Below are 13089 nucleotides of genomic sequence, written 5' to 3'. Positions count from 1 at the left end.
AACAGTGATAGAGCAGAGATCTAGAATACTCTTCTGGCTGATACACAGACATGCTGTACACTTTTCATAGAACTCAAGTTTGATATGTATTAGGGGCATCCTTACCTTCCCTGGAATAGCCTCTTAAAAATTTTATATGTCTCATAAATTGACTATTATCAGAAGGATTTTACATCAACCTCTACAATATGGGAAGATGAGCTTTTACTTGGGATTTGTGTTCAGGATTTAAAATTAAAAAGCTTCTACCTATATTTTAATTTCTCTTACAGGTCATTATATTAACACAGATGTTAATTTAAGACTATCTTTTTCCTTCTGTTGTTAACGTACTAATGTGACATTTGATCTTTGGGATCCAAATTTGCAGCACTAATTCATTGGTCTAGCAAACATTTTCTGAAAATCTATTATGTTGAGTTTGTGTGTGTGTGTATGTATGTGTGTGCATGTGTGCAGCAAAGAGGAGTAAAACAGATTTCCTATCTTTAAGGCACTTAAGATCAATATAAATTATAAAGTGGAATATGTTTGACTCCCTAGTGATGTAAACAGAGTATACCATGGGAGCTGAAAGGATGGGGAGATCTACATTTAATGAAACTGAGGAAAGATTCATTGAAGCAGGTGACATTTAATTTTGGTCTTGAAAGTTGAATGGAATTTTGAAGTCATGATAGAAGCTGACATTTGGGGCTACATTACAGGCACAAATGAAAGTACATTATAGGTTGTTGACTTATTGATTATAGTTATTGCATATATTGTGATCAGTGCTTAACTTTTTAGATATACAGATGTAAGGTACAGATTTATTTTAAATAAACCAAGTGAAAAGTTACCAATTACTGATTGCTTAGTGTGCTGGGTTCAGTGTGCCAGGCTTTACCCACTTTGCCTCAGTTGATGTTTATGACAACCCTCTGTGAAAGGTATCATTCCACCAGTTTTACACATGAAGATACTTAGTATCAGAGAAGTTAAATAGCATATTCAAGGTCATGTGATAAGCAAGAGGTGGAGTTAGGATTTGAACTTAAATCCATCTGTTACCAAAGTACATGCACTTATTCTTCACAACACTGCACCATCCTCCTAGTTTTAAAGTAAGAAGGAATCTTGTAGATCCTTCTTGTGGATATAATTCATGCATTCTCTTGGGAGGTAAAAAAAATACTCTTTATGTATAAAGTGCAGACATACGTACAGTGCATATTCAGCTGTACAGTTTAACTGTGGCATTGATATTTTATGATGGAGGGTGACATGGGAAAAGAGTCTAAAAAGGTTCTGTAGGGGTGTGATCACGGAAAAAGGTTAGGAAGCATTGATCTAACTCAAGCTCTTTCACTTTTTAGGGAACAGATGTGGAATGTTGGAGAGTGAAATGACTGCCCCAGTCACACGTCTAGTCAGTGATGTATATGCATGTGTGTACTTAAAAATAAATCCACTGTTTCTAGGGGCAAAAGGCTCATGCACCACTTATCACTATGCCAAGCTCAACAATCTTGTCCTCTCCTTTAACTCGATTTCTTTCTGGGTTTGTGCGTGGGCTTATTTATGCTCTCCCCCTTAAGCTGTGAATCACTAAATTTCAACTTCCTGGACGTCAACAACAAGGAGTGAAATAGTCCCACCGCTAAGTCTTGACCCTGGAATATGTCATTTAAGCTGCGGTGTTTTGGGGTCACTCTTGAGCGGTCCACCTGGTGCTTCTAGAGCAGCAAGCAACATATAGTAGGTGCTCAGAGTTATGAATTAATGTGTGAATATTGACAGTAGCAGAAAGAAAAGGGCTCAGAAGGACTGAGAACTGCTTGTCTTTTAAATTATTTAAGTATTAGTTAAATTTATTTCACATGGCAGCAAGCAACACTGGCTCATTTGCTGGCTGTCGGACATCTGCTGTTGAGCTAAAAGTGGCCTGAGGTCTTGAAGAAAAGTTGGGCACTAAGCAGAGCTCTTATCTTGGGGTCAGGTACTCCACTAGATCTTGAGTTCTGTTATTGCTAGTGAGCTGAGAAGTGACACCCTTAGCTTATTTGGGGCCAGACAAAATTTCATCATGAAGGAATAATGTTAAGGAAGCCCTTAAACAGTTTTACTTACACTCTTCCTACGCATCAACACACAATCATTAAATCTGTTGAAGATAGAAGAGGGATTTTTTTTTAACCTACTGACATAAATGATTCTATTACATTTAATGTATATGTGCTATTTCCATGTATTTCTCCCCACCTCCAGCCCCACATAAGAATGCAGTAATATGTTTTCTTTCCACAATCTGCCTAGTCTATTTCCATGGACCAATGTTATTACTTTCATGGGCATTTTTCTAAAGTTTCTTTATGTTTATAAAGCATATTATGTTATTCTTAGATAACAGGTATATTACTATTAGATAATAGATAGTAATAGATATATTAGGCTGGGTTTGGTGGCTCATGCCTGTAATCCCAGCACTTTGGGAGGCCGAGGCAGGCAGATCACCTGAGGTCAGGAGTTCGAGAGCAGCCTGGCCAACTTGGTGAAACCCCGTCTCTACTAAAAAATACAAAAATTAGCTGAGCGTGGTGGTGCGTGCGTATAATCCTAGCTTTTAGGGAGGCTGAGGCACAAGAATCGCTTGAACCTAGGAGGTGGATGTTGCAGTGAGCCGAGATCGCACAACTGCACTCCAGCCTGGGCGACAGAATGAGACTCTGTCAAAAAAAAAAAAAAAAAAAAAAAAAAAAGTTATCCTCTCTTCGCTGTAACTAAAAAGTACCATATTATGCATATGGTTCCATACCTTTATTTTTTTCTCCAAATATTTTATCTTGGAAATGCTCTGCATTGGTAGTATATGTATGTGTGATGTGGTTAGTTTGTTAAATTGTACTTTCTAGGAAGTGTGTCAATTTATACTTACAGTAGAAATGTTATGAGTGCCTGTTTCTTCATAACCTTGCCAAGAGGATGTGAACAAAGTTTTAAATTTTGCCAGACTGAAAGGTAAATATAATATTTTGATGTCAGTTTAGTTTTCATAGCTCTGATTTTGGGTGAAGTCAACCATCTTTCCTGTGTTTAAAACCATTTTTTTAAAAATGTGTGAATCATCTAATAACATTCTTTGCAATACTGAGTTGTTGATTTTTCTTATTGATTTCTAGGAACTATTTATTTATTATAAAGAGTCTCCGATATGAGGTTACAGATGTTCCCATTTGACATCAATGATATTAAATATTACATAATTAAAATTTTATTTTTAGAATTTGCTAGCATGATGAATTGACATTGCTGAAAAAGATTACTTGACATAATCACACTATTTATTGTCTCATATTAAAAACAAATAGGATACTTACAAAATAATTACATCTACAGATGGAACTACAGCACCCCATTTTACATTTATTTGCATTGAGATAAGTAAACTGCTCAGAGAACTAGCTGCTTGTGCTGGGGTAGAAATAATTTTGCCATTTATTTTACCAATGGTCCCTAATAAACAAATGACAAATCTAGAACGTCCAAATTTCTAAGTTTGCCCTTATGATCAACTGCCAATTGAACAAGAAACTTAACAAGGTTATGTTCATAACTTGGCAAAGTGTCTAGCATATAGGGCTTGGAAAACGTTTATTTATTATAGAGATAATATGCTGAACTGCCTTTCTACCTTATTGTGCCTCAATGTAGTTACTAGAGTAGAAAAGATTTCCACTCTCGGCTGCCATTCACAGGGCTCAGCTAAGAAGTTCCCTCCCTAGCTTACATTGAACTATATGAAATTTGCTGCTTTATTGCTCAAAAATGGTTGACTGTTGGCACTTTCATACGGTTCAATCTATATCTGAAAGCCTGATGCAGTTAGAGAGGATTCAGCTGTCACAGCAAAAAGCTAAAAATTTTCAATACTGGGTGGACTGGAGTTCCTAGTCCCCTCACATGTCTATGTGTGGGAAGTGGGGTGTCACAGCTCTCTTGCTGGAAGCGAGGACTGCAGTATTCAGCAAACACCACAAGAGGGGGCATTTCTCTTGGAAATGTGAAGACTGATGAATGCTTTTCAGACTAAGAACCGGTACAGTCAGTCTGGCGGGTGTGCCAACAGGCTAGCAATAAACATCGAATTGGGAAGAAGAGGGGCCAGTGATTACATGTTAAGCCATTGTCTATCTCAGAGGGAAAGTCAACAGCTTTCTGTCTGGCAGCCTTAAAGCTAGTAATGCTGAGAACAGGCAAGCCAAAGTGAAGGGAGATCATAGCAATTGTGATTTTTGCTGGTCTAATTGTGGATTTGGTAGCCAGAATCAAAACATCAAAAGTGACAAGTAGAAAGGGCTGAAGGTGCGCCTCTTACATATTTGAAAATGTCAGCTTCTTGGGAAAATTCGAGATGATGTAAGAGCTCTGCTGCATTTGCCGGTTGAATGGCATATTCCTGTTGGAAGTTCTGGCTGCCTTGCTAAAAATGCAGTGCACTCTAGCAATCGGCCCTGTGAACAGATGTTACACAGCCTTTACATTAAGCAGATAATGCAGAAAATATTTTCCTTTGTATTGGCACAGCTGTTACCATCTTCAACACTGTGCAGCTCTTGATTAATAGGAGATTTGTCTTTTGTTTGGCTATGAAAGCTAGCTCTAAATGAGAGACTTGGCTGCTCTTTCGCTTGTGTAACACCACATGGCAAATGAGTGCAGAGCAACGAAGGTCCAGACTTCTGGGGCTGGCTTGTACAATCAATCTCCCATTGACCAAGAAACTCTGCAACAGCCAAGCCCCCTATATGAGAACATTAAGTGGCCCTAAAGAAATTGCTCAACTAGAGGGGTTCTTATTAGAAAATTAAGGAAGAAAAAGGACAATATGACAAATTACGATATACTCTCATAACATTGAATTTAGCAGTCCCAGCCTTTTTTCATTGCCCAGCATCCTAGGTCAATTAGAATTCAGTGATCCTTGGATTCAGTTAGTGAATTGTTATAATTTGACACTGAGATAATAAACAGGTAATTATTTCTCTTCTGTACTCCCCTCTCCCCACCCCAAATCCTCCAAAACATTTAAGCTAACTGGGGTGTTTTGCTATGGTGGTTTGTTGGAATTCTTTCTCCTCCACATCCAAAATAAACCATCATGTTTTTACTTGTTTTTCTGAGAAAGCAACACGGATGTTACATTAAAAAATGTGAGCTTTAGCTTGTTATTGTGTATAGGCACGAAAATGGCTGTCTTATACATTGTAGCAAGTGTAAGCTGTCCTATCTCATGCTGAAAGCAAACAACTTACCAGTAATGCTGGTGCCAGATTAAGATTCTCAGTGCATCACAAATGAATTACCATGTCTGTTATTTTAAAGGAGAAAAGAAAACGGCAAAAAAAAAAAAAACCCCACAAGAAACAAACAAAACCAACCAAAGCCAAGAAATATAAGAAGGGGGACATTGGGCCAGACTTTGCTAAAAGGTACATAACTCACTTTAGATTATCAGCTGGATAGATTATCCTGTTTCATTTCTAAAACAGATTTTGCAAGTGAGTAGTGAACAAGGAATCGTTGATTGCTCTTGTGGCTGTTTGAGTTCTTATGGCCCAGAGATGAGAATATTCAGATAAGAGGTCTTTCATATTTTGTGTGTGTTCCACAAAACCACATGTGAAGAGAAACATTTTAATATATTGATTTGTCATAATAAGTGCTCAATAAATGTGTTATTGAAACAATGAATTAAAGGGAATCTTAGGGAACTCTACTACATATAGTGCGTGAAGTGCATCACAGATAATAAATACAATAAATAGGGTCTGGGAGGTAGATAGAGATGGTTTCTGCTGGGGAAAAGGGTGGAAAACAGTGGATGTCTTCTTCCGGCTGCAAGTCCTTGAAATATGGGCCGTAGCTTCCTCTTCCCCACAAATTTCACTTTAATTCCTAGACAAAATAAGAGAAAAACAGATACGTGTTGAGGGCTGAGTTACAGAGGTCTTGTATGTTCAAGATCTGTATCTTTTTCAAACATTCCCCGTATTTATCCTGACCATCGGCTTGCATCAATAAGCCAGAGATAAGCTTTGCAAGAAGTGGAAAGGAGAATTTATCAGGGAACAGAGATGGTGGGATATCAGAGAGACATTGTATTAGGGTTCTCTAGAGGGACAGAACTAATAAGATAGATGTATATATGAGAGGGAGTTTATTGAGGAGAATTGACTCACACGATCACAAGGTAAAGTCACACAATAGGCCATCTGCAAGTTGAGGAGCAAGGAAGCCAGTGGTTGATCAATCCAAATCCCAAAACCTTAAAAGTAGGGAAGCTGACAGTGCAGCCTTCAGTCTGTGGCCAAAGGTCCAAGAGCCCCTGGCAAACACTGGTCCAAGTCCAAGAGTCCAAAAGCTGAAGAACTTGGAGTCTGATGACTGAGGGCAGGAAGCATCCAGCATGGGAGAAAGATGAAGGCCGGAAGACACAGCAAATCTGGTCCTTCCATGTTCTCTGGTCTGCTTTATTCTGGCTGATCTGGCAGCTGATTAGATGATGCCCTCCCAGAATGAAGGTGGGTCTCCTTCTTCTAGTCCACTGACTCAAATGTTAATCTCCTTTGCAATACCCTCACAGACACAATGAGGAACAATACTTTGCATCCTTCAATCCAATCAAGTTGACACTCAATATTAACTATTACAGACACCCTTGGAATAGTCCAGAGGCTTTAATTGTAATCCTTTCTTGGAGATTACTCTGACCATATCTGTTCATGATGCTGTTCTATTAGCAAAGAAGAAGAGCCAGTGCTTTCTGATAAAGGCCCACCTGGGGCCAGTGTGTCAAAGTTAGAGTAGAGGAGGTTTGAGTCAACAGGTGTTTTCCATTATTATAATTCGGTTCTCACCTGCACTCAGGATTAGCAAGACCTGCTGCAAGAATTCACAGCTGAGAGGAAAATGGAACATCTGGGTTGCAATTTTTCTTAGGTCTACATTTCAGAGTGATATTTTGTGTCAGTTTCCTTGAAATGGAAATAAAGTTTTGGTTCAGGGCATGTCTGTGTAGCTATTTGTATTTCACAGGAATGTGGGCTTTCTTACAAGGAACTAAAGAGTTTTAGAAATTCTCAGGTCTTGTTTATGAGGTTGTTAAGCCATCTGTGACATTATATGCATTTTCCACAAGGATTTCAAGAAAAGGAGATACAAGTGTGTTCTGCCCCATCATATAACTCATTGTTGGGTCAACATAGGACTTAAATTCTTGTTAGTTTTCTAGATAAAAGTGGAGAGTGAGAGGAGGCTTAGAATGTTTAGTGTATTGTTCATTGGTTTTGTGCAGGAGATAGGGACTTCTGTGGATGCTTATGAAGGGTACTGAAGCACTGAGTAGAAATGGGATACAGTTCCTAGATTATTGTAAATATATATTTTTGTCCCTAAGTGAATTCCAAGGCCTGAAAGTGACATGATTTACTTTACTACAATAGAGCTGTCCTTAGTGAAACTCATGAGAACACTACATTTTATCCTCAAGGATCAAGAGAGTGGACAGTAGAATTTCTCCCCTGCATCCACACCACTGACATTGTGCTTATTTGTCAAGGCCAGATCCTAAAATCTGGACATGCCATTGAGGCATGTGTGTCATGGCCACAGATACGTGTTGAGGGCTGAGTTACAGAGGTCTTGTATGTTCAAGATCTGTATCTTTTTCAAACATTCCCCGTATTTATCCTGACCATGAGTTTGCATCAATAATCCAGTTTGCAGCACCCTTCTAATAGCCTATTCTCTAAATATTTTAGGATTTTAGCCTGATGCTAACTTCCTGCCTTAGAAGAGGAGAAAGGGGAAAAGAATAGAAGGGGAAAATTTGAATTCTCTTAAATTTTCTAAGGATAATGAGGTTATGATTTCATGAAGATACAGTGTTTCTTTGGGGGCTTCAGTCAGGCTAGACAATTGTTCTTCCTACTAAATGGAACCAGATATTCATAGGGGCATAAGGATGCTTTCCAATTTCATGAGTTCTACAGCTGGCATACAAAGACTATGGTTTCTCTAGAATCTAGAGATTCTCCTCCAAGAGGAGTCTGAGCTAATGCTGGAATTATAAAGCTCTGAAGTTAGAAGTCTAGAAGTTACAAGCTTCTAGGTCAATTTTGCTAATAAAAATCTAGAACACAAACAGGACTGTCTCTGCCTGGAGCTCTCCCTCCTTGATGAACCAGTGCCTGATCTCTGGCCTCTGTCTGCTCTGGTGTCAGGCCATTCTAACTTGGCTTGACTACAAGGCAACTTCTTGTTCCACGCTGTGTCCAACCTTCTCTGACCTCTGCCAAACCCCTGTGCCACTCATTGCCAACACTGACTATGTCTGTCCCCATTGCCTGCCTCAGATGAGGCTAGCAGTTTGCTTTTCCAGAACACACTCATATTTCTTTTGCTATAGTACAAACACATGTTGTTCAATGTTAAGAAAGATGATATTTGAAAATCAAACCCTCACATCCGATGGACTAGGCAGCATTCCTTGTTCTAGATGGGAACAATAAGCTTAGCTGACCAGGTGAGGATGCAAGGCCTGTGGCAGTAGCCTGGTGCTGGAGGTTGGGATGGTAGATGGAGTCAGGGTGGGTCACAGTTCAGTGCCAGCTGGAGCCCGGGTCATAATAGCCTCATGGAAAATTCCTTGGAGTTAGGGTTTTATCTGGAGACTGATGTAGTAGCTGCTTCTTTATTCCTGGTCACCCAAGTGTTCTCTGATTTATCCTTAATACCTAAAAGAGCCACCAAGATAAGTGTTGTTCCCTGGGAGAAGGATTCCTAGAGCTAAGTGTTCTTGGTTTCTGTGTCTAAACCAGAGTCAAGTCCGCCCTTGGCATGTTGAACGTCTGTGGAATCTGACTCCTCTTAGGAGAATGCACACCCTGACCCCTTCCTGAAGGAGTCAGTAACATTTTTTAAGCCTTTACTATGATCTAGGCATTCTTAAGTATTTTCTGTAGGCATAGAATTCTATGACATTCTGTATATATTGTTGCCATTTTACTGTTATGGAAATTGAGGCTCATCAAGGTAAAGTAACTCCCCCAAAGCCACATAATCAATATGAAGCAGAGCTTGGCTTGAACCTAGGTCTGCTGGACTGCAAAGTCTGCAACTACTCCATGGAACAGAAAGAGAAATTCCTGCAATGGGATCATGATTAGATAGATTATTTATACCATAAAGGACTTTTTTTTCATATATACACACAGAATGCCTCTAAATAGTGAAATCTATTAGTAAGTTTCAAATGTCTGATTTTGAAAAGATCAAGGTATGCTACTTTACAGCAAAGTGCATTATTGCATAAAGCAAGCTACAACTTGCAACTTTTGTATGTCTGTTTTCTTGGCAATGTTCAATAATGTTTTATTCTTCACTTAATTACTTCCTTTTTTTTAGGTTGCTTTATCCTTAATTTCTCCACATTATCATATTAATTAAGCTTTTCAAATGTGATAATACCTTTTCATATATTCTCAAGGAAATGCTGTTTTCACCACTGGGCTATTTTGCTCTAGAAACAGAGATAACAGGCTGGGCACAGTGGTTCACGCCTGTAATCCCAGCACTTTGGGAGGCTGAGGCAGGTGAATTACCTGAGGTTAGGAGTTTGAGACCAGCCTAACCAACATGGAGAAACCTTGTTTCTACTAAAAATACAAAATCAGCTGGGAGTGGTGGTGCATGCCTGTAATTCCAGCTACTCGGGAGGCAGAGGCAGGAGAATCGCTTGAACCCAGGATGCGGAGGTTGTGGTGAGCCGAGATCGCACCATTGCACTCCAGCCTGGGCAACAAGAGTGAAACTCCATCTCAAAAAAAAAAAAAAAAAAACACCCCACAAAAACAGAGATAACACAACTAATCTTCAATTCAAGAAGAGGCTTTGGATACTGGGAAGAAAAAGCAGCAACTCCAAAATAATGTTACCACCAACTCTTGCCCTCCTCCTCTACTTCACAGCAGCCTCCTCTGCTGGTGGCATTGCTGGCAAGAGCTTCTGCTGGCCCCCGCCCCACCATGAAGCCTAATTGCGTTAAGCCCATTAATGATCCATTTGTTTCTTCTCCTCCTGCTTCCACAAAAGGAAATGTATTATTCATGGATAACCTTTCTCCCCTCTCCCTTTGTGTTTTATCAATACTCTAGACCATCTGAATTTCATATTGTTGCACAGACTGTGATATTGGCTGTTTCAGTGTCTCTGTTGTGAAATTACTCCATTGTCATCAGACATTAACAGGGTTCAAGAAAACATTTGGGTAGCAGCTCCTTGTTTCACTTAGGACTCCAGCCATCCTTCCTAATCTCTCAATTGGCCCACTTCAGCAGAAAGTTGGTCGAATCTCCATTCTATTCTCTTGGGGAGATGCCACTTGCTTCTTGTGTATCTAACAAATATCCTACCAGCTACTGAAACCTCCTCTGGAGGTACAGGAGTTGTGATCACATTTTTTCTCCATGTTATCTTTGATCATCAACACCAACAAAATAAAGCTGTGTCCTAAGAGCTATAGCTCTATCTTTAATTGGTTGGGCCTATTCTACAGCACTTCAGGACCAGGGTCTTTGGGGGATAGAACTCTGTGCCTTTTTGTATACCAATAAAACCCTGTTTAAAGTGGTTGCTCTGACAAACATATGAAAAGAGCTCAACATCACTGATCATTAGAGAAATGCAAATCAAAACTACAGTGAGATACCATCTCATGCCAGTCAGAACGGAAATTACTAAACAGTCAAGAAACAGATGCTGGTGAGACTGTGAAGTAATAGGAATGCTTTCACACTGTTGGTGGGAGTTTAAATTAGTTCAACCATTGTGAAAGACAGTGTGGCGATTCCTCAAGGATCTAGAACCAGAAATACCATTTGACCCAGCAATCCCATTATTGGGTATATACCCAAAGGAATATAAATCATTCTATTATAAAGATACATGGACACATATGTTCACTGCAGTACTATTCACAATAGCAAAGACATGGAATCAACCCAAATGCCCATCAATGATAGACTGGATAAAGAAAATGTGTTACTTATTCACCATGGAATACTATGCAGCCACAAAAAGGAATGAGATCATGTCTTTTGCAGAAACATGGATGTTAGAAGCAGATAATCAGTGTCACCAAGAAAAGTCAGCATGGAGACAAAGGATCTCTCAGCAAGGCAACCTTTACTTTCTGCAGAAAGGGTGCTGCTTGCCAGCAGTCTTGCCACGAGAGCACACTGAACAAAGGCATAAAAATATTTATATCTGACACATCCGTACCCTACTGCTGTGTCCTGATTCCATTGGCTGGAATTGGACCTCACAGTCTAGGCTGCTCCCGATTGGCTAAAGGTTTAAAACTTTTCCTAAAGAGATAATGGCAGAGAAGAACAAAGGAAAGGAGAAAGTTTCTTATGAAAAGACTTAGAAAAGTAATAACATTCCCAAATAAGGAAGGGGCATAGGCTGCGGGCTGGGACATGCTTGTGAGCACGTCTAGCACAGATATCTTGGTTAAAGTACAAGGTCATAGAATGTACTATGTGCCTGTGAGCATGTCTAGCATAAAGTTAGTCTTTAAAAGAAACTATTATTTCTAACACTTATGACTTCTTAAGAAGAGAAACAGTAAAAAGGAACTTTTACTTTCTGCAAAGAAGAAGCTGGAAGCCATTATCCTCAGCAAACTAATACAGGAACAGAACACCAAAACCACACATTCTCACTTATAAGCAGGAGCTGAACAATGAGAACGCATAGACACAGGGAGGGGAAAAATACACACTGGGGCCTGTTGTAGGGGCTGGGGGGAGAGGAAGAGTATCACGATAAATAGCTAATTCATGCAGGGCTTAATACCTAGGTGATGGGTTGATAGGTGCAGCAAGCCACCATGGCACATGTTTACCTCTGTAACAAACCTGCACGTCCTGCACTTGTATCCCGGAACTTAAAAGAAAAAATGGTTGCTCTGTCTTCTGCCCAGCTGTATATGGCTTTTTGAATTTAAATGAATAAAAATGAAAATTTCAGTTACGCTAACCACAGTTCCTGTGCTCGATAGCCACATGTGACTAGTGACTGCTGTATTAGACAACACAGTGGAATGTCCATCATCTCAGAAAATTCTAGTGGCCAGCAGTGGCCTAGTAATGCTAAGAGCTAAAGCTTTTTGAGTACCTCTTATGTGCTGGCCACTGTTTGCAGCATTCTACATGTGTGAATTCTCTTATTCCTTATAGCAAACCTAGGAGTTAGATACTATTTGTCTGATTTATAGATGAGCAGACACAGGCACAGAGAGCTTATTTACATCATAAAACCACATGCATCACATCCTTAATATGTGACACAAACAAGACAATCACAGGCAATCTGTCTCCAGAGCCCAAGCTCTGCACCTCCTGGCTCTCACACTGGATACATTAGAAAGAGACGGAGCCCCAGACTAACTATGATTTAAATAAATGCTTCTATTTTCAAAGAATGAAAGACTGTTAATCTAGTAATCATTGCTTCCCTGCCCTTCCTGGCCCTGACTCTGCTCTAAGCAGATGGTTGACCTTCCATTTTATAAAAAGGAAAGAGGCAAAACACCTTGTTCCTTCAACCATTTTCTTTGCTACTTGACTGCTGCCCTGTTTCTTCAATTTTTGTCTCCTCTCTTGTATCCTCCTAAAAATGGCTAATACCTTTACTGGTCTGTCTGATTTCATCCTTTCCCACCTCACTCAGAAACAAGCTGCCATTGCTTACTTTCTCTCTAATCAATGTTTTCCCTCGGTGAGATTCTTTGTCTTTGCAGAAAACACGTGTGGTACTTTTCTTCCCTATGCCTTTGTTTGAATATGCCAGCCCAGCTTCTAGTTCTCCCTTCAGAGTTAACAGGTATCATCTGTTTAGGAGGCCCTTCAGCCCCATCACCTCCCCTTTCCCCAGACCAGGCCACCAGGCTAATAAATGCTCTTGTTCAGTGCTTCCGTAGCCTGCTGGTTACCTGGCTTCAGGTTGAACAATGTAGTTACATTTCTGTTTTCTCCACTAAAT

Source organism: Gorilla gorilla, chromosome 11, assembly GCF_029281585.2.
Source record: "Gorilla gorilla gorilla isolate KB3781 chromosome 11, NHGRI_mGorGor1-v2.1_pri, whole genome shotgun sequence".
Lineage (NCBI taxonomy): Eukaryota > Metazoa > Chordata > Mammalia > Primates > Hominidae > Gorilla > Gorilla gorilla.
Note: the sequence above shows the minus strand (reverse complement) of the source record.